This window comes from Salvelinus sp. IW2-2015, linkage group LG10 (genome assembly GCF_002910315.2).
Source record: "Salvelinus sp. IW2-2015 linkage group LG10, ASM291031v2, whole genome shotgun sequence".
Taxonomy (NCBI): Eukaryota; Metazoa; Chordata; class Actinopteri; order Salmoniformes; family Salmonidae; genus Salvelinus; species Salvelinus sp. IW2-2015.
Window position 1 is genome coordinate 7,629,927 of NC_036850.1, and position 22,554 is coordinate 7,652,480.

The 22,554-nt window shown below is 43.0% G+C and overlaps 1 pseudogene; it reads right to left on the reverse strand.

Moving 5' to 3' along the window:
- LOC111969243 (protein BEAN1-like) overlaps positions 1-22,554 on the reverse strand; it is a 71,525-nt pseudogene that overhangs the window by 20,193 nt on the left and 28,778 nt on the right.

Below are 22,554 nucleotides of genomic sequence, written 5' to 3' on the forward strand. Positions count from 1 at the left end.
ACAGTGGGCCTGACTAGCTTTGACTGCGACCCAAATTTGACAATGACAATTTGAGTCTGACCCAAAGGATGGACTGTTAGATTACATGTCATGCTTGATACTTGCAGCTGCTTCTTGGCAGGCTTCACTTGCAAAGTAGATCTGTCTCACGGTCATCTACTATTAGGTATTAAAGAAATCATTACAAGCCATATTAACTGAGAAAAAATGTATCTACATTCCAAGAGATAAGCCATTTTTAAATAGGAGACCAGTTCAGGAGTGGAGTGTAAAAACATTATCAGCACCATGTCCTTCGCTTCCAATGCCTCCCTGTGTAGAGAAGCAGTGGTTCCACCGTCCGCCTGGTGCTCTCTCCAGGACTCCGCTTTTCTACCCTGAAGTGCTTTCCCATCATGGCAAGCTGCCCCATCGTTTCACACCGACGCACCATCCCAGCCAATCCACGGAGCCCAGGTGCATATCAATTGTTTAAAGCACACTCTGCAGTGGTGCGGTGGCAAATCAGCACTAAAAAGAACTGCTCCTCGAAGTTACTACCCACACGTGTCTAACATAGACATTAGAATTGTATTGTTAGCCACATCGGTTGATTCATCAAGCTGCATTCTCTCATGTCCTCAGACATGTCCTGGATTGCTCTCCTATTGTGTTCATTGGATAGGGTATGGTTTAAGTTTGTTGCGGGTGATCTCCCAATATTTTCAGTGCACTATCAATCACAGCAGGAAGTATGAGATCCTCTGCCTGGTGTGGGCTTTTTTGCAACTAGCAATCGCTGGGCACAAGGCATAGTGTCTTTCATGTTTGGTGAATACGTCTTCAAATGAATCTTGTTCATTGATATTGAAATTGTATTTAAAAAAAGTCAGCTGTTTATCTTTGTGCTTGATGCTTGGTTACAGATGCCTTTTCATTTTTGAGGGTTTCATCTCTCATTAGCTAACAGCCGTTGCATAGGAACATCTACACTCACCATGCTTGTCTTACTATATGTAAAACCATGTTGATGAAGTCCGGGTGGTATTTTCTTCTTCTTGACAGGACCGAGTTGTCCGCCTTGCTGTTGACATTGGAGCAGCAGTAGACGAAGAGGGACTGCACGTTTAAAAACTTGTCCTGATTTTACTCTGACAGCTAGCCTACATGAGTTAAAATGACAGTTAACTATCCAATGTGCAATGCCTGCAGAACACAGCTGTATATTAGCTATCAATCAAGATAGCTGTCAGAAGGAGATCATGTTATTATCTGAATTGGTCGTGCACATTTAAAACAAAACGATGTTGCAGCGATGACATTTCATTGATCTGGTGTGTGTGTGTGTGTGTTTGGGGCGTCAGTGAGTGCTGCAGCCGAAAACCCTCCAAGTTCGAACGTAGCTAGCCCAACACTGCTTACGCGCTGCACGTTGTAAAGTCAGCAAACAATAATCCTGTGTATTGCCCCCCCCCCCCATTGAGAATCCCTGATTTAGCAGACGCTTTTATCCAAAGTGACTAGTCATGCGTTAGACCGCGGGCCACTCGGCAAGCCAAAGGCACTGAATCTCAGCGCAAGAGGGGACACTAGAGTCCCTGGTTCAATCCAGGCTAACTCACAGCCGGCTGTATTGGAGTCCCAATAGGGGTGCACAATTGGCCCAGCATCTCCGGGTTCTTGGCGTCCATTGTAAATAAAATTGCTCCTAACTGACTTGCCTAGTTGAAATTAAAAAATAGCGTGCAATAATTGACATAACAGGTGGCCCTGGAATTGAACACCTAATCCGGTGTTGATAAGTGTGTAGCTCTACTAACTGAGCTAGAGAACTGCAGTTATTGCCATGGAACTGGAATGCACATGAAATATATATTCCAATATTCCAAAACCTTACATTTCAATCAATATAACCGTAAGCGTGCACTAAGTACAGAAGCCTATGCTCTCCACTATGGTGGTTAAATATGTCTTTTAAATTAGGAGCTCTTAAAACCACTTCTCACATACTCTCATTTACAGTTCTCCATTCCCCTCGGCACATCCCTCCATTCCCATTACCGTACCCTTCACAATGTTCGCTTCATTATCATAGCCAGATCCTACTCACAACACACACACACACACACACACACACACACACACACACACACCACACACCACACACACACAACACACAACCACACACACACACCACACACACACACACACACACACACACACACACACAACACACACACACACACACACACACACACACACACAACCTGAGATCACCCAGAGGTAACCAACCAGAAGAATAAGTCGCGATCATGTAATATAATAATACAATTACAATATGTACTGAGATATGGACATACGAGAACTCCCTTTATCTAGCCATAATGTGGACCAAGGAATGACGATGATCGTAATGCCATTTTGGTGTAATACAGTAGAGTTAAATGACTTACTGTGCGGGGTTGAACGATCACATCACTTTGTGATAGAGTCTCCACGTAGGAGTCAAGTCAACGCTGGAGGGAACTCCTCGATACACGTCGACCTCAGACTCCCCGATGAGCCGCCGTATGAGAAAGTCATCCGAGCTGTGAAGCAGGGCAGTTAATACAATACTAACGAACAAAATAGCTTTCTTCTCAGTGAACTACAACACACAGTCAGCGACTTGTAAATATGCTCTGTGTCGGCTCAACTGAATTATATATCTCATGGTTTAGGAATCCTACTTTGAACTGAATAAGCGATTTACAGTAAAATTCTTTTGCAGGCTAATCTCTCATTCTGCACAGTTTTTACACTGGAGCAGTCAGAATCTTTTATGAAAAAAGGTTAAGGCATGTGTTACTTGGAAATAGAGGCTGTGATTGAAGCCAGTGCGATAAATTGGGGTATATCAGCCTTTGGCCAGGGCAGAGGAGAATGGGCCGCGTCTTCAAACCAAGAGCTCTTGAGCTTTTTGCTGTCTCTGTGTGAAACTGACAAGGACCCGGTCCATTTGGGCCAAGTGCCTCCACAGACGACTTTGCTGTGTGTTGTGATTTCAGTTTGGCAATATTTCGTTATTTTCCATTCCGTTACTCAACCCACAGGCAGAGTGTGGTCCCTTTATTTGAGTTCAGGAAGAGACACTGGTTGGTTTAAATGCCAGCTCTGAGGAAGAATGCCAAATGTGCAATTATTAGCATGTGGGGAAATGTGTCCATTGAAGACTGAACTGAATATCTTCTATTGGTTCAGCTCTGGAAAAGTAGCATAGACAATCATGGCATACATTTTGTCCCAGGTTGTAAATAAGACCTATGAAACAGCTTGTAACTGAAAACCGGTAAACTAAAGCTTATGAATGAACGGGCCTCTAACACACCTACTCCTATCGATGGACAACTCTCTGTACACTCACCATAGCTGGCCCGCAGGTGGGGTTGCGCAGACGTGTGCTTTTGCGCAGGCTGCCCACGATGATGTACGCAGGACAGAAAGCCACCAGGCCAATGACGATCCAGCCACCACAGCGGGAGACACCAGCAGGCTGGCCTCGCTGCCCCCATCACGGCAGTCTGGGTACTCATGGGCACTGCTCTGGTTCGAGCTCACTGCACAGTTCACAGACCACAGGTGGGGCACAGCCACAGAAAAGAGAAGGCAGGGAAGAATGGAATAAAAGAGGGACAGTGTGGAGAGAAGGAAGTGGGAGGGAGGGAGGGAGGTGATAGAGAGAGGAGAGTGGTGAGAGGATTAGAGAAAGTGGAGAGAGAAAAAAACACAGGTTAATTATTTTTGTTGGTTGTAAAGCAGAAATTCAAACCCTTTGTGGCAATGCCAATGTGAGACGTTGCCTCCGTGACCCTACGGAGAGAGACATGTAAGCTGATATTTCTCATCATACACATACCTCTCTGTGGACCGCAGGTCAGGAACACTCCCAGGATTTTCATTCCTCAGCGGAGGAATAGATTCTCAAGTCTGCAGTGTTTAATATTTAATCCTCAACCCGTTAGAATTTTTAAATACACGGGGTGGAACTCTTTCATGTCAGCTCAGGAGGCAGAAACCCAACTTCAGCCATTAGTGGCTCTTCTCAAATCCCCTTCACCCCTTTCATCAGAACTAGAGAGAAACCAAAATAAGCGCACACAACATAAATAAAGTGTTCTCAAATAACACCACACAGATAGTGACACAGGCAGATTCAATATGTGCAGGCCGAGATAATACGAGCTGTCGTGTTAACTTTGCCACATTTGGCCTCTGAAAATCTTTTTGGGGGCCATCAACAGGAGACAAGAAATCAAATCAATTTATTTATGAGGAGGCCGTTGTCTAAATGCTAATCGAATTAGTCTCTTTTCATCTCTTCCCTGCTGAGGAATTCCTGCCATAATTGAGGTTATAAAATATTTGTGTAGATCATAATCAATGTTAATATTTTAATCCACAGTGAGCATTGTGTGTTGATTTGAAGATCTAGCACAGTAGTCTACATCTTCATGCTGTTTATGAAAGTACTCAGATCCCTTGACTTTTTCCACATTTTGTTAGGTTCCAGCTTTATTCTAAAATTGATTAAATTGTTTTTTTCCCCTCATGAATCTACACACAATGCCCCACAATGACACAGAAAAAACAGGTTTTTAGAAATGTTTGCTAATTTATTAAAAATAAAAAACTGAAATGTCACATTTTACATAAGTATTCAAACCCTTTACTCAGTACTTTGTTGAAGAACCTTTGGTAGCGATTACAGCCTTGAGTCTTCTTGGGTATGATGCTACAAGTTTCTCCCCTTCTTCTCTGCAGATCCTCTCAAGCTCTGTCAGGTTGGATGGGGAGAGTTGTTGCACAGCTATTTTCAGGTCTCTTCAGAGTTGTTCAATCTGGTTCAAGTCCAGGCTCGGGCTGGGCCACTCAAGGACATTTAGACACTTGTCCCGAAGCCACGCCTGCATTGTCTTGACTGTGTGCTTAGGGTTGTTGTCCTATTGGAAGTTGAACCTTCGCCACCGTCTGAGGTCCCGAGCGCTCTGGAGCAGGTTTTCATCAAGGATCTCTCTGTACTTTACTTTGTTCATCTTTCCCTCGATCCTGACTAGTCTCCCAGTCCCTGGCGCTGAAAAATATCCCCACATGATGATGCTGCCACCACCATGCTTCACTCTAAGTATGATGCCAGGTTTCCTCCAGATGTGACGCTTGGCATTCAGGCCGAAGAATCTTGTTTCTCATGTTCTGAGAGTCTTTAGGTGCCTTTTGGCAAACTCCAAGCAGGCTTTCATCTGCCTTTTACTGAGGAGTGGCTTCCGTCTGGCCACTCTACCATAAAGACCTGATTGGTGGAGTGCTGCTGGTTGCCCTTCTGGAAGGTTCTCCCATCTCCACAGGGGAACTCTAGAGTTCTGTCAGAGTGACCATCGGGTTCTTGGTCACCTCTCTGACCAAAGCTCCTCCCCGACTGCACAGTTTGGCCGGGCGGCCAGCTCTAGGAAGAGTCTTGGTGGTTCCAAATGTTGGGTTCTGAAAATATGAAATATACTTATTCATCATTCTTATTTGTTGCTGTGTTAGACTAGCACCCTGTTATTGCTGCTGTTATCTTACCTGTTGTTTTAGCTAGCTCTCCCAATCAAGACCTGCATATTTCTGCCTTATTGTATGTTCTCTCAAATATCAATATGCCTTGCATACTGTTGTTCAGGCTAGTTATATTATCATTGTTTTGGTTTGCAATGGACCGTAGTTCCACTCTCCGTACCTCTGTACCTCTTTGTCCCACCCCCACACTGCGGTGACTCACCATTGAGACCAGCATGTCCAGAGATACAACCTCTCTTATCATCACCCAGTGCCTGGGCTTGCTCCGCTGTACCCGTGCCCCACCATACCCTGTCTGCACATTATGCCAGAATCTTTCTACCACGCCATAAATCTGCTCCTTTTATTCTTTGTCCCCAACGCTCTAGGCGACCAGTTTTGATAGCCTTTAGCCGCACCCTCATCCTACTACTCCTCTGTTCCTCGGGTGATGTCGAGGTAAACCAGGCCTGCATGTCCCAGTCACCCTCATTTGTTGACTTCTGTGATCGAAAAAGCCTTGGCCTCATGCATGTCAACATCAGAAGCCTCCTCCTAAGTTTGCCTTACTCACCGCTTTAGCACACTCTGCCAACCCTGTTGTCCTTGCCGTGTCGAATCCTGGCTTAGGAAGGCACCAAAAACTCTGGGATTTCCATACCCAACTATAACACTTTCCGTCAAGATAGAACTGCCAAAGGGGAGGAGTTGCAATCTACTGCAGAGATAGCCTGCAAAGTTTGTCATACTTTCCAGTCTATGCCCAAACAGTTCGAACTTCTAATTTTAAAATTAATCTCTCCAGAAATAAGTCTCTCACTGTTGCCCCTGCTACCGACCCCCCTCAGCTCCCAGCTGTGCCCTGGACACCATCTGTGAATTGATCGCTCCCCATCTAGCTTCAGAGTTTGTTTTGTTAGGTGACCTAAACTAGGATATGCTTAACACCCCGGCAGTCCTACAATCCAAGCTTGATGCCCTCAATCTCACACAAATCATCAAGGACCCACCAGGTACAACCCTAAATCCGTTAAACATGGGCACCCTAATAGCATTATCCTGACCAACCTGCCCTCCAAATACACCTCTGCTGTCTTCAATCAAGATCTCAGCGATCACTGCCTCATTGCCTGTATCCGCCACGGGTCCGCGGTCAAACGACCACCCTCATCACTGTCAAACGCTCCCTAAAACACTTCTGCGAGCAGGCCTTTCAATCGACCTGGCCCGGGTACCCTGGAAGGATATTGACCTCATCCCGTCAGTTGAGGATGCCTGTCATTCTTTAAAAGTTACTTCCTCACCATATTAGACAACATGCTCCGTTCAAAAAATGCAAGAACCAAGAACAGATATAGCCCTTGGTTCACTCCAGACTGACTGCCTCGACCAGCACAAAAACATCCTGTGGCGAACTGCAATAGCATCGAAGAGCCCCCGCGATATGCAACTGTTCAGGGAAGTCAGGACCAATACACGCAGTCAGTCAGGAAAGCAAAGGCCAGCTTTTTCAAATAGAAATTTGCATCCTGTAGCTCTAACTCCAAAAAGTTCTGGGATACTGTAAAGTCCATGGAAAACAAGAGCACCTCCTCCCAGCTGCCACTGCACTGAGGCTAGGTAACACGGTCACCACTGATAAGTCCGTGATAATCGAAAACTTCAACAAACATTTCTCAATGGCTGGCCATGCCTTCCTCCTGGCGACTCCAACCTTGGCCAACAGCCCCGCCCCCCCCGCTGCTACTCGCCCAAGCCTCCCAGCTTCTCCTTTACCCTATCCAGATAGCAGATGTTCTGAAAGAGCTGGAAAACCTGGACCCATACAAATCAGCTGGCTTGACAATCTGGACCCCCTATTTCTGAATGCGCACAGCCTTGCCGCATTGTCACCCCTATTACAGCCTGTTCAACCTCTCCCTTCGTATCATCTGAGATCCACCAAGGATTGGAAAGCTGCCGCGGTCATCCCCCTCTTCAAAGGGGAGACACCCTGGACCCAAACTGTTACAGACCTATATCCATCCTGCCTGCCTATCTAAGGTCTTCGAAAGCCAAGTCAAAAACAGATCACTGACCATCTCGAATCCCACGTACCTTCTCCGCTGTGCAATCCGGTTTCCGAGCCGGTCACGGGTGCACTCAGCCACGCTCAAGGTACTAAACGATATCATAACCCATCGATAAAAGACATTACTGTGCAGCCGTCTTCATCGACCTGGCCAAGGCTTTCGACTGCTGTCAATCACATATTCTTATCGGCAGACTCAGTAGCCTCGGTTTTTTCTAATTGACTGCCCTTGCCTGGTTCACGAACTACTTTGGAGACAGAGTTCAGTGTGTCAAATCGGAGGGCATGTTGTCCGGTCTCTGGCAGTCTCTATGGGGGTACCACAGGGTTCAATTCTCGGGCCGACTCTTTTCTCTGTATACATCAATGATGTTGCTCTTGCTGCGGGCGATTTCTGATCCACCTCTACGCAGACGACACATTCTATATACTTCCGGCCCTTCCTTGGACACTGGTGCTATCTAACCTCCAAACGAGCTTCAATGCCATACAACACTCCTCTCGTGGGCCTCCAACTGCTCTTAAACGCTAGTAAAACCAAATGCATGCTTTTCAACCGTTCGCTGCCTGCACCCGCAGCCGACTAGCATCACCACACTGGACGGTTCCGACCTAGAATATGTGGACATCTATAAGTACCTAGGTGTCTGGCTAGACTGCAAACACTCCTTCCAGACTCATATCAAACATCTCCATCCAAATCAAATCAAGAATCGGTTTCTATTCCGCAACAAAGCCTCTCTTCACTCACGCCGCCAAACTTACCTAGTAAACTGACTATCCTACGATCCTCGACTTCGGCGATGTCATCTCACAAATAGCTTCCAATACTGTACTCAGCAAACTGGATGCAGTTTATCACAGTGCATTCGTTTTGTTACTAAGCACCTTATAGACACCACACTGCGACCTGTATGCCCTAGTCGGCTGGCCCTCGCTACATGTTCGTCGTCAGACCCTGGCTCCAGTCATCTACAAGGCTGATGCTAGGTAAGTCCGCCTTTTCTCAGTTCCTGGTCACGATGGCTACACCCACCGCAGCACGCGCTCGAGCAGGTGTATCTCACTGATCATCCCTAAAGCCAAAACCTCATTTGGACGCCTTTCTCTCAGTTCTCTGCTGCCTGCGACTGGAACGAATTGCAAAAATCTCTGAAGTTGGAGACTTTTTATCTCCCTCACAACTTTAAAAATCTGCTATCCGAGCAGCTAACCGGATCGCTGCAGCTGTACATAGTCCATCTGTAAACTACCCCCAATTTACCTACCTCACCCCCATACTGCTTTTATTTATTTACTTTTCTGCTCTTTTGCACACCAGTATCTCTTCTTGCACATGCAATCTGCATGATTTATCACTCCAGTGTTAATCTGCTAAATTGTAATTATTCGATTTATTGCCTACCTCATGCCTTTTTGCACACATTGTATATAGATTTCTTTTTTTTCACCATGTTATTGACGTTGTTTATTGTTTACTCCATGTGTAACTCTGTGTTGTCTGTTCACACTGCTAATGCTTTATCTTGGCCAGGTCGCAGTTGCAAATGAGAACTTGTTCTCAACTAGCCTACCTGGTTAAATAAAGGTGAAAAAAAAAAAAAAATAAGAAAAAAAAAATATCACTGAGGGAGAGAGGGGAATGTATAACGTTTACATTCTGACCACATATGCTATTGTTAGCCATCAGGGATCCTATGTGATGAAAAAAGGCACAGTCTGGTACGAGTCAACATGACAGCCGTGAGTTGGGGAGGAGCGAGCACTTTGAGGCAGAGGTCAGGTCAGATGAAGTGAGGAAGAACAGATATCACTAAGGTTCTGTCTTGCCACAAAGATGCATTGGCTGTTCAGATATGTAGGAGACTCAGCAAAGGAGAAAGGGTTAAATATCAGTGTGAATATGTATTTAATCTTATGCAGCTGTATGACCCAATGGGGGAATAAACTTGGTTTGAGCTTTTTTAAGCGCCCGTGAAACTTTATAAGGTTAATTTAGAACCTAACAGTTAGCGCTGAGGGGCAGGGTTCACCACGATTTACAGTCGAACTAGCGATTCCGAATCAGTCAACAGGAGCCGACACCAGAAACAAGGTAGGCACAGTTCCTACACCTGTTATCGCTCATTCTGAAATCTTGGGGAGATGAGGGTCGTAGGTTGAACCAATTATAGGATATGGACCTAGAAAGCCTGAGCTTTTTCAGTAGTCCCATTGTATTACGACCGGTCGTAGCTTCGTGGTATATGGTAAGTCCTGAAAGGTAAGCCTGAACAGGTTGGTACCTGTAGAGGGAAGTCCTAGGGGGTAAATCCCGAGTGGGTTGGTTCCTGCTAGTACCATAAAGTATAGGGTAAGTCCAGGAAGGTAAGCCCGAGCAGGTTAATACCTGTAGTGGGTAAGTCCTAGGGGGTAAATCCCGCGTGGGTTGGTACTATAAGAATAGGGTGAGTCCCGGAAGGTAAGCCCGAGCAGGTTAGTACCTGCGGAGGGTAAGTCCTAGGGGGTAAGACCCGGGTGGTGTTGGTTCCCTGCCAAGCCTGTAACGAGAGGGTGAAGGTCTCAGCCACAGTGGCTGTGAGGCAGTATAGGGCCAGGGGATGGATAAAGTGTCTGGAGGAGAGCCTCATCCATAGTTCGAAAAGGAACAAGATATTCAAATGTTGTTTGAACATGATTTGAGTATATTAGCAGTAGCAATAAGGAGAGAGGTTGGTTTATGCCCTATTGGGGCGGGGAACCGTGACAGATTATGTGGAAATAGGAAGACATTTTTTGGTAATGTGTGTTATCAACAACAGTGATATTTGAGGCGTAACACTGAAATAAGACATTAGGTCATCCGTATTCTCCAGTAATACATTTGGTTTTAATACAAGGTATTAAGTGCTGTGACAAATTAATAGGCACACATACCCTAACTATTCTCCTGGGGATGTGGGTAGCTCTACCTTGGAAAATAGTTAATAGAAGGTGTGTATTAGAGACGGGAGTGAAGAAATCGAAACACCGTGGACGCCGTCCAGGGAAGCGTCAGAATAATAACTATTGAAATGGCGACCGGTGGACCCAATGCTCCCTGTAAAGCGGAGCTAGAGGAAGAGAAGTTTAATAGTAATTCCAATCTAATAGAGAATTCAGGGAGGCAATTGTGACTTGGCACATTGACATAAAACCAGAATCAAAAGCTCAATATACCAGCGTTTTGATATCAGCATTCCATCAACAAAAAATACAAACCGATTAACCCAGAATTAGTAGATGTACTCAGCCGCAGAAAGACTGGGTACGTGAGTACATTGATAGAAGTTGTACGTCGGCTTTGATGGCAGGTTTGAAACCTGTAATCAAAACGCCAATTGCGGGGGTAGTGGACCAGCATTCTCACTGGGATGAATTAGTACAAGCGGCGTGGCGAGAGGATGCTAATTCCGTTTACTCCGCAGATGTACGAGTGGTTAATGCTGCCCCAGTGAAAGTCGTTAACTGCGGTCTCAGTGGCCAAGGTAGGACAAAGAAACATAGAGGAAAGGGTAGCGAGCCTGCGCTAAGGCACAGGGGGTTAGCTCCCTGTTTTAGACGTGGGGCTATTGGTCATTGGAAGAATGAGTATAGAGTGGTAATGGAGACTACTGCACCCGCTGCATTCGGGGGGGGGGGATGCTGCAATTCAAGCATTTGCATCTTTGTCAAAACAACAGCAGCAAACACTCCTGAAAGTAGTGGGGTTAGATCAATAATGGTTCATAGAAATAACATTTTCTATGTGAAGGAAGACTGACAACTTTTTAATTAGATGCATGGGATCAAATATTGCGGATTCCTTACGATGACAATTGGCTAAATTCCCGCAGGAAAAAGTATTTTGGGTTGAAGAATCTATGCGAAATGCCATGAGAATGGATTCCAAAGAGGTAACAAATAAAAATGACCTGCACATAAACACTCCTTGCAAACTCAGAATATCTTGGGGGTTTTTAGTCTCGTGAGACATTTTATGTTGTTTTATTATGAAATAGTTTACATTTTATGTCGCCTTATTCTGAAATAGATTTATAGAATGGACAAGGGAGGGAAACTAGCATTGGGGTTACCAAACCTAAATGATTTTTTTTTTGTTCATGCCATGTGGGTTCATGACATGAAGAGCATTGTGGTGCGGTGGTTATGGAGAATCATGGGGAAAAGAGACAAGGGAATCGTTACTCGGTGGCGAGATAATGTCGCAGTTCTCAGGGTAGTACATGTCAAGTAAGGATACATAAACAATGAGGTGGATTAAAACAAACATTTAATGATTGGAGTGAGGACAGTGGATTTACCATTATCATGTTTCGCTTGTAATTAATACTTTTGGATTGCTGATTAAGATGTAGCATAGTGATGCTAACAAAATGTACACAGTCTTTTCCAGGAGAGGGGGGGGTTCATCATCTCTCTTTGGAATGTTTCCGGAGACTGTGGTCTTGGGGAGAGCAGTTAGTGAAATTCGGCAGTTTTTATAAGTATAAAAGTCTCCAAAGGGGCTCCCTCTGGTGAGGCCTGATCAATCTCATTAGAGATGATCGAGACGGGTGGATTTAATTATAATATGAAGGAGGGACATCAGTCTCTAGTCTATTTTACCATTACCTTATACCTTGTGAGATACCGTTATTTCCTTATGGTTTATCAAGAGTTGTAATTATAAGCTGATTGGTTAAACTAATTTTGTTTTTATTGAGTTAACATGCAGTGTTTTTGAATCACAATGTGAATTATGTGTTCAAAGGGGAAATGACCAGTTCCCTGGGGCCCGGTCCTTTGGTAAATACATAAAGTATTTTGTTCAGTCTGCATATAGAAGGAAAATATATGTTAATAAGGGTTGACGGTTACTCCAAATGGATTGTGATATGTGTATTGCTAATTTCCTTTTTGTCTTTGTTTCGATACAATTTTCACCAGATTGGGTCTGCCGGATTGTTGGTATTTCCCCCATGGGTTAGAGTTCTAACTCCCTGATCTGGTAATGTCACGTTCCTGACTCTTATTCCCCTTGTTTTTGTATTTATTTAGTATGGTCAGGGCGTGAGTTGGGTGGGCAGTCTATGTTATTTGTTTCTATGTTTAGGTTTGTTCGTTTGGCCTAATATGGTTCTCAATCAGAGACAGGTGTTTGTCATTGTCTCTGATTGGGAGCCATATTAAGGTAGGCTGTTTTCACTGGTTGTTTGTGGGTGATTGTTGCTGTGTCTGTGTTTTGTTCGCCACACAGTACTGTTTCGTTCGTTTTATGTTCTCTCGTTCAAGACTGTAGCGTTGTTGTTTCGTTCTGTTTATTGTTTTGTAGTTTGTCAAGTGTTGTTCGTCTTCGTTATATATTAAAGCATGGTCCAATCCTTGCTCCTCTTCAGACGAGGAGGAAGACGAGCGTTACAGGTAACTCTTCGGCGAGGTCGCCAGTAAAATAAGGGAGTAATGAACCAAGTTTGAAAATGGTTTCAACAGTATGTTAAGCTCTTTGACATTTGTCTTAGCGATAATGGTATTAAGAAAATTGGGAATGTAATAAATAATCATACGGTGAATGGATGGTCTGGATATCCAGATTCAGAAGTGTCTTAAACTGTTGTTTTGCTCTGTCCTCTCTCAAGTAATGGCAAGGGTGGCATCAGATGGTGTCTTAATGCATGGAAAGGATCATTTGACCACGAACAGTGTGTGAACCTCAAACCTCCCTAGCCAGCTGAAGAAAGAGCGACAAAGACGTTCATTACGACCGTGACTTAACACTCATATCTGTGACCTTAGTCCGAGCCATCAACCTGGGTACGGGCGGCAGGAGTGCGTCATGAGCCCTGAGACTGTGCATGTGGCGTGAGCATGGAGAGAGATCACGTTCAAACTTCTCTCATGCTCGTGGAGTACTGGTGGGGAAATGGAGCAGTGGTGGTGGCGGCACAGGTGAGAGACTCGAGTATTTGAATTATTTTACATTCATGTGGATATTGATATCGGGACATTATCAAGGGCCACCAACTGTGACAGGCATGAGTTACATATGTGCCCTTGGGAAGATGAACTATAACACTATCTGACGAGGAACCCATGAAGACACGCTAGAAAGATACGTGGCGGGAAAGGGGGTTGGTCAACCGTGCCCGTAATTGTTTAGTTGGGGTGTCAGGTTTATTGAGGAGGAATGCACTCTGCAAAATTCCTAGTAATTTAGACTAAGAATGCATTGAGATACCGATCTTTCATTACCATGCCACTCGTAACAGGTAAACAGGAACAAATGGGGGTTGTAATGAGAAGAGTTATTATCGGCAATCAAAGGTCCCGTTTGAAAATGTACATTCTAAACCGGATGAATGTGTGCTAGGTGAGAAGCTTGAATTAGAGTGATAGACTCTAAGTAAAGGACTGTCGTTCTAAATTTGGCTTGGATAATTTATAAAATGTTTTAATTATGATTCGGATAAAGCGAGAGAGCGCTACTCTCAAACTGTGAGGGGTGGGTGCACTGCTCTAACTTATTGGGTCTAGGGAGGGTTTTTCTCTCTAGAAACCTTAACTTTAAGTGTCCTCCGAGAGGGAGGTTATTAGAGAACTCACTGGATTGTCACGCCCTGATCTGTTTCACCTGTCCCTGTGATTGTCTCCACCCCCTCCAGGTGTCGCTTATTTTCCCCCAGTGTATTCATCCCTGTGTTTCCTGTCTCTCTGTGCCAGTTCGTCTTGTATGTTTCCAAGTCAACCAGCGGTCTTCCCGTTCTCCTGCTTTTTGCATTTCTCCTTTTTTAGTCCTCCCGGTTTTGACCCTTGCCTTTTTCTGGACTTTGTACTAACCCTGCCTGACCATTCTGCCTGCCTTGACCTTTTGCCTGTCCACGACTATTCTCCTGCCTACCCCTTTGGATTATCAAACATTGTAAGACTCCAACCATCTGGGTCTTGCCTTGTGTCATGATAGGATGATAACTTGAGTCAACCATGAAGGGGGTTTTGTTTTACAATGTCTTTATAATCCTAATGTTAAAGCATATCAATACATATGGATTGCTGGATGATACGGTACAATAAATTGCATACAAGGCTCATAGTCTGTCTTGCGTTGACACCCAAGGATGAACATGAAGGAGATGGGCATGGAGACTAGCATCCCATGGGCATAGAACAGAACGGATGGATGGTTCTTTCCACCGTCTTAGTTGCATCAAGAGAAATTATTAAACATGTATTTTCTCTCTTCCTTGTTCAAGTCAATCTGTTTTTAGGTGTCGTGGAACACAAGAGTGATCACTGTTCCAGATGAGGGATTGGTGGAAATTGACTAATTGATTTGAGAATGTACAGTCGGAAGTTTACATACACCTTAGCCAAATACATTTAAACTCAGTTTAACAATTCCTGACATTTAATCCTAGTAAAATTCCCTGTTTTAGGTCAGTTAGGATCACCACTTTATTTTAAGAATATGAAATGTCAGAATAATAGTAGAGGGAATGATTTATTTCAGCTTTCATTTCTTTCATCACATTCCCAGTGGGTCAGAAGTTTACATACACTCAATTAGTATGTGGTACCATTGCATTTAAATTGTTTAACTTGGGTCAAACATTTCGGGTAGCCTTCCACAAGCTTCCCACAATAAGTTGGGTGAATTTTGGCCCATTCCTCCTGACAGAGCAGGTGTAACTGAGTTAGGTTTGTAGGTCTCCTTGCTCGCACACGCTTTTTCAGTTCTGCCCACAAAGTTTCTATAGGATTGAGGTCAGGGCTTTGTGATGGACACTCCAATACCTTGACTTTGTTGTGCGCTTAAAGCATTTGGCCACAACTTTGGAAGTATGCTTGGGGTCATTGTCATTTGGAAGACCCATTTGCGACAAGCTTTAACTTCCTGACTGATGTCTTGAAGTGTTGCTTCAATATATCCACATAATCTTACTTCCTCATGATGCCATCTATTTTGTGAAGTGCACCAGTCCCTCCTGCAGCAAAGCACCCCACAACATGATGCTGCCCCCCCGTGTTTCATGGTTGGTATGGTGTTCTTTGGCTTGCAAGCCTCCCCCTTTTTCCTCCAAACATAACGATGGTCATTGTGGCCGAACAGTTCTATTTTTGTTTCATCAGACAGAGGACATTTCTCCAAAAAGTATGATCTTTGTCCCATGTGCAATTGCAAACCGTAGTCTGGCTGTTTTTAATGGCGGTTTTGGAGCAGTGGCTTCTTCCTTGTGAGCGGCCTTTCAGGTTATGTCGATATAGGACTCGTTTTACTGTGGATATAGATACGTTTGTACCTGTTTCCTCCAGCATCTTCACAAGATCTTTTGCTGTTCTGGGATTGATTTGTACTTTCGCACCAATACGTTCATCTCTAGGAGACAGAAAGTGTCTCTTCCTGAGCGGTATGATGGCTGTGGTCCCATGGTGTTTATACTTGCATACTATTGTTTGTACAGATGAACGGGGTACCTTCAAGCATTTGGAAATTGCTCCCAAGGATGAACCAGACTTGTGGAGGTCTACAATTTTTTCTGAGGTCTTGGCTGATTTCTTTTGATTTTCCCATGATGTCAGCAAGAGGCACTGAGTTTGAAGGTAGGCCTTGAAATACATACAGGTTCACTTCCAATTGCACTCAAATGATGTCAATTAGCTATCAGAAGCTTCTAAAGCCATGACATCATTTTCTGGAATTTTTCCAAGCTGTTTAAAGGCATAGTCATCTTAGTGTATGTGAACTTCTGACCCACTGGAATTGTGACAGTGAAATAATCCGTCTGAACAATTGTTGGAAAATTACTTGTGTCATGCACAAAGTACATGTCCTAACTGACTTGTCAAAACTATAGTTTGTTAACAAGACTTTGTGTATGGTTGAAAAACGAGTTTTTAACCTGTCTAGCCAGGCGTTCCGCTAGCGGAACTCCTCCCACATTCCACTGAAAAGGCAGAGGCGCGAAATTCAAAAGATTTTTTAGAAATATTTAACTTTCACACATTAACAAGTCCAATACACGCAAATGAAAGATACACTCTTGTGAATCCAGTCAACATGTCCGATTTTTTTTAAATGTTTTACAGCGAAAACACCAATATATTTTGTTAGCTCACCACCAAATACAAAAAAGGACAGACATTTTTCACAGCACAGGTAGCATGCACGAAACCAACCAAACTAACCAAGAACCAACGTAATCAGATGAAAGTCCTATAACATGTTACAAATAAATCTATGTTTTGTTCGAAAAATGTGCATATGAGGTATAAATCAGTTTTACATTGCTGCTACCATCACAGCTACCGTCAGATATAGCACCGAAGCAGCAGAGTAATTATAGAGACCAACGTGAAATACCTAAATACTCATCATAAAACATTTCTGAAAATCGATGGTGTACAGCAAATTAAAGACAAACATCTTGTGAATCCAGCCAATATTTCCGATTTTTTTTAAGTGTTTTACAGCGAAAACACAATATACGCATTATATTACTACAATAGCCTACCACACACCGCATTCATTCATCAAGGCACGTTAGCGATAGCAATAGGCACGTTAGCGTTAGCGAATAACCAGCAAAATATATTAATTTTCACTAACCTCTCATAACCTTCATCAGATGACAGTCCTATAACATCAGGTTATCATACACTTATGTTTTGTTCGAAAATGTGCATATTTAGAGCTGAAATCAGTGGTTATCCATTATGCTAACGTAGCCATCTTTTTCCAGAATGTGCGGATATTTCTATAGACTCTCACCTATTCTGACCAAATAGCTATTCATAAACATTACAAAAAATACATGTTGTATAGGAAACGATAGATTCATTAGTTCTTAATGCAATCGCAGTGTTAGAATTCTAAAATATCTTCATTACGACATAAGGCTTACGTTATGGCTAGAGATGCCCAAAACATGGCGCAAAACTACTAGTACACAGTTCGACAGATATATGTAATAGCATCACAAAATGTGTCCTACTTTGGTGATCTTCCATCAGAATGTTGTACAAGGGGTCCTTTGTCCAGAACCGTCTTTGTTTGGTATCAGAACGTCGTTTTTCCCTCTTGAATTAGCAAGCAACACTGGCCAAGTGGCGCGAAGCTATCCTTCCTGAACATATGCAGACAAAGCAACACGCCTAACGTCCCGAAAAAATTTATTCACATAATACTAATAAAACTATTTGAAAAAACATACTTTACGATGATATTGTGACATGTATCAAATAAAATCAAAGCCGGAGATAGTATTCGCCTATTAACGACAGCTTTTCAAAAGGCAATTAACGGTCCTCCACGCGCCTTCCAGAAAACCCGAAAATGGAGGACACGTCATTCCAAGAGGATTCCATTCCATCTCCAGACCAAGATAATCAACTCATTTCTTCTCTCAACTTCCCTCTTGACATCTAGGGGAGGTTAATGACGTGCACGTATAGTCATACGTATCATGCCCATTTATAGGCAGGTCCTTGAACAGAACATCGAATTCAGACTTTCCACTTCCTGGTCAGAAAGTGTGCTGCCAAATGAGTTCTGTTTTACCCACAGACAAAATTCAAACGGTTTTAGAAACTAGAGTGTTTTCTATCCAATAGTAATAATAATATGCATATTGTACGAGCAAGAATTGAGTACGAGGCCGTTTAAATTGGGCACGAATTTCCGCCCAAAGTGAAAACAGCGCCCTCTGTCCTCATGACTCCAACCTAAGTGTATAAACTTCCGACTTCAACTTCCGACTTCCAACTGTTTATAACTGTAGAAGTGAATTAGGAGTAGTGACTATTGTGTTGTGGGTTAGACGGAATGATATATGGGCAAATGCAGGAGGTGAGGGTCATACGAGACCTGTGTTTGAGACAGAATGTTTACATCCGGCTGTTAAGTGGGATGGAATGTGACGGGGTTGGAGATCTGTGGGGGCTCATAAATTAAGGTTGGGGTGATAGTCTCTGGGGATGATACCACTCAATGTATATTGTTACAGGAGATAGCTCGTAGGAGAGGGAGACAGTTAACTATGCACAATATAGAGACTATTATGGCGTTAAATTGAACGTTACACATACCCAGATCATGGTGAGAGTAGCAGAGATAGCGTCGGCACATCAGACATTACTGTCAACTTTCAAGAAACCTGTGACTCAAAGTTTTGTTAGGTTGCATACTATTCCAACGTCATTAATCTCTTCCCCATTTCTAACAGCCAGCAAACACTTGCCATATCTCCCAGAAGATTGGGACCGATCTAACCTGAGCACAAGAGAGAGTATTATCCACAGGTATAGACTGTAGCAGAACACAGAAGGTCATTGGAGATAGGTGGCAAGGGGCCTGGGTATGAGTATATGAAATGGTCAGTCCTAGATCTATCTGTGAACCACACACAGTAGAAGAGCAGGGGACAGATTCCATGGCGTAACTATTCTCACAGCAGTCGGTGAAGGGACAGTAACTGAAGGAGCTGTAGTAGTAGCGAAGGAGGCTATAGTAACAGCATGGAACTGGACGACAGCGCAAATGAGGGGTATGGTGAAGTATGCGTCATGGGCAGTTTTAGCAGTAGCAGGGGTTACTTTAATAGCATTGTTGGGATATTATCTTCTGAGGGTATTGATGTTGAAATGTATATACAGTGCTGAGTTACCTCAAGATGAGGTAAAGTTGACTAAGGCCACTGCATGTATATATCGGGTGGCCATGGAGGAGGAAGGAGATGGGGAGCAAAGTGAGAATGACATGGCTTAGGAACACCTCTCGGAGCCTGTGGTCTGACGGAAGACTGGGTGAAAGCAACATATATTTTTTAGGGTCTTAATTCTTGCCAAATCCAGTAGAAGAGTGTCCTGAAGGCATAGACAGGTGAAGAGAGAGTAGGACTTGTCATGTTATCAAACTTTGGTTTTTCGTTGCATATAATATTGTGCATAGTTTAACACACTAAAACTTATGTWTTGTGTTTCTTTTTGCTTTTCAAGTCTTGTGCTATCACTCTCTTAGGAACCAGAAGGAGAAAGTTTGAATGGAAGAAGTCAACAGCTCCAGCGGACACGTTATTACCAGTGTTCTATGAGAGATGGAAATAGGTGTGTGCTTGGTGTGACTATAGAACAGAGGCCATAAGTCTCGCGTTTGTAAACCTCACTGAATATTAATCATGTTTCATTTTTTGTTCATGTTTTATTATCATTGTTTGTTCATTTTCAAGCTTATGTAAGTTGAACAGTAGGAAGCTAATGTTCAAGAGGAGGGATTGTTGGGTTCTAAAAATATGAAATATACTTATTCATGTCACTGAGGGAGAGAGGGGAATTATAATGTTTACATTCTGTCCAGATATGCTATTGTTAGCCATCAGGGATCCTATGGGAGGAGAAAAGACACAGTCTGGTACGAGTCAACATGACAGCCGTGAGTTGGGGAGGAGTGAGCAATTTGGGGCAAAGGTCAGGTCAGATGAAGTGAAGTAGAACAGATATCACTAAGGTTCTGTGTAGCAACAGAGATGCATTGGCTGTTCAGATGTGTAGGAGGAGACTCAGCATAGGAGAAAGGGTTAAATATCAGTGCTTGTGTGAATATGTATTTAATCTTATGCAGCTGTATGACCCAATGGGGGAATAAACTTGGTTTGAGCTTTAAGCGTCTGTGATATTTTATATGGCTCATTTAGAACCTAACACAATCTTCTTCCATTTGAGAATGATGGAGGCCACTGTTCTTGGGGACCTTCAATGCTGCATACATTTTTTGGTACCCTTCCCCAGATCTGTGCCTCGGCACAATCCTGTTTCAGAGCTCTACGGACAATTCCTTCAACCTCATGGCTTGGTTTTTGCTCTGACATGCACTGTCAACTGTGTGTGGTGTGTGCCTTTACAAATCATGTCCAATCAATTTAATTTACCACAGGTAGACTCCAGTCAAGTTGGAGAAACATCTCAAGGATGATCAATGGAAACAGGATGCACCTGAGCTCAATTTCGACTTTGATAGCAAAGGGTCTGAATACTTATTTAAATAAGGTATTTCTGTTTATTTTTAATACATTTTCAAAAATGTCTAAACCTGTTTTTCCGTTGTCATTATGGGGTATTATGTGTAGACTGAGTGTTTTTATTTATTTAATCCATTTTAAAATAAGGCTGTAACGTAACAAAATGTGGAAAAAGTTAAGGGGTCTGAATACTTTCTGAAGGCACTGTACTGTAGCTGCCTGCATCCCTGCAGTGCCCAACCAGCAAACACGGAACATTCCCACGACATTACATTCCCATTACGTTCTAGTTTGGGTTTTATCTAACATTAGGATGATAACATCCCAAAAACATTCAAATAATGTTTATGATATCAAAATGTTATTCTTTTTTAAATGAAATATCCTTGGAATGTTCTAACACTGTGCACAACATCTGCAACAGTCACCACAGAACATTACCCCAAGGTTCTTATTAGGTTTCCAGGTAATGTAATAACATTTGTTCTGGGAACGTTCTACCAACATCAGGTGAATGTTTTATACAAACATTGTATAAATCCTCAACACAACTGCACAGTCTTTGTGTTATAATTTTTGGGGAAACCTATTGAATGTTCTGGAATGCTCACAGAACCAATTTTGGTTTGTGGGCATCCTGATTGGCTAGCGGGCACGTTGACGTCACTGGCAACGATGGCATCAAAACAAGGGACTACTTGCTGCACCTCTCCTGTTACTTTGGGAGTGAACTAGCTATGCAAATATAATGATTCTGCAGGCTGTCTTACACTACAGCACCATAAATGAACAGATGTATTAAGTTGATTGATTGGGGGTAAATTCCAGCCTAGGGTTTCTCCTCCTAATTGAGAGGAGAAGTGAAGTTATCCTACCGGTAATACATATACAGTGTATGTGGCGTGTCAAAACAAGTCCAGTCTTCCATTAATACTGATCTGTACACACGTCTGAGGTCAGTGTTAATGCAGAGAAAGGTCTGAAGGCCAATAAAGGGCCATATATCACAGTGTAGGTTAATGGGATTATTCTACAGGGCAACTCATTATGGTTATATATGATTCACGGGACTGCTTACACAATGCTTTCCCGGGACTCTTTCCCCCCGAGCTGGTGCTTCTTTAAAGATTGATTTCATCTAAAAGAAGGCAGCAGGGAAAGTAAATGAGCAGAGAGTAGAGACATCAAAATCAATCACTAGATCAGTGATGAATTAAAGCAGCACACCCTTGAATAATAACTGTATCATTTGATATGATATCTGATTGAGAGAGAGAGATACATAGCGTTGAAGTCGGAAGTTAACATACACCTTAGCCAAATGCATTTAAACTCTTGTTTTTCACAATTCCTGACATAAAATTCCCTGTTTTAGGTCAAAGATCACCACTTTATTTTAAGAATGTGAAATGTCAGAATAATAGTAGAGAGAATKATTTATTTCAGCTTTTATTTCTTTCATCACATTCCCAGTGGGTCAGAAGTTTACANTTATTTCAGCTTTTATTTCTTTCATCACATTCCCAGTGGGTCAGAAGTTTACACACACTCAATTAGTATTTGGTAGCATTGCCTTTAAATTGTTTAACATTGGTCAAATGTTTCGGGTAGCCTTCCACAAGCTTCCCACAAGTTGGGTGAATTTTGGCCCATTCCTGCTGAAAGAGCTGGTGTAATTGAGTCAGATTTGTAGGTCTCCTTGCTCGCACACGCTTTTTCAGTTCTGCCCACAAATTTTCTATAGGATTGAGGTCAGGGCTTTGTGATGGCCAGTAAAATACCTTGACTTTGTTGTCAAGCTATTTTTCCACAACTTTGGAAGTATGCTTGGGGTCATTGTCCATTTGGAATACCCATTTGCAGCCAAGCTTTAACTTCCTGACTGATGTTGTGAGATGTTGCTTCAATATATCCACATAATTTTAC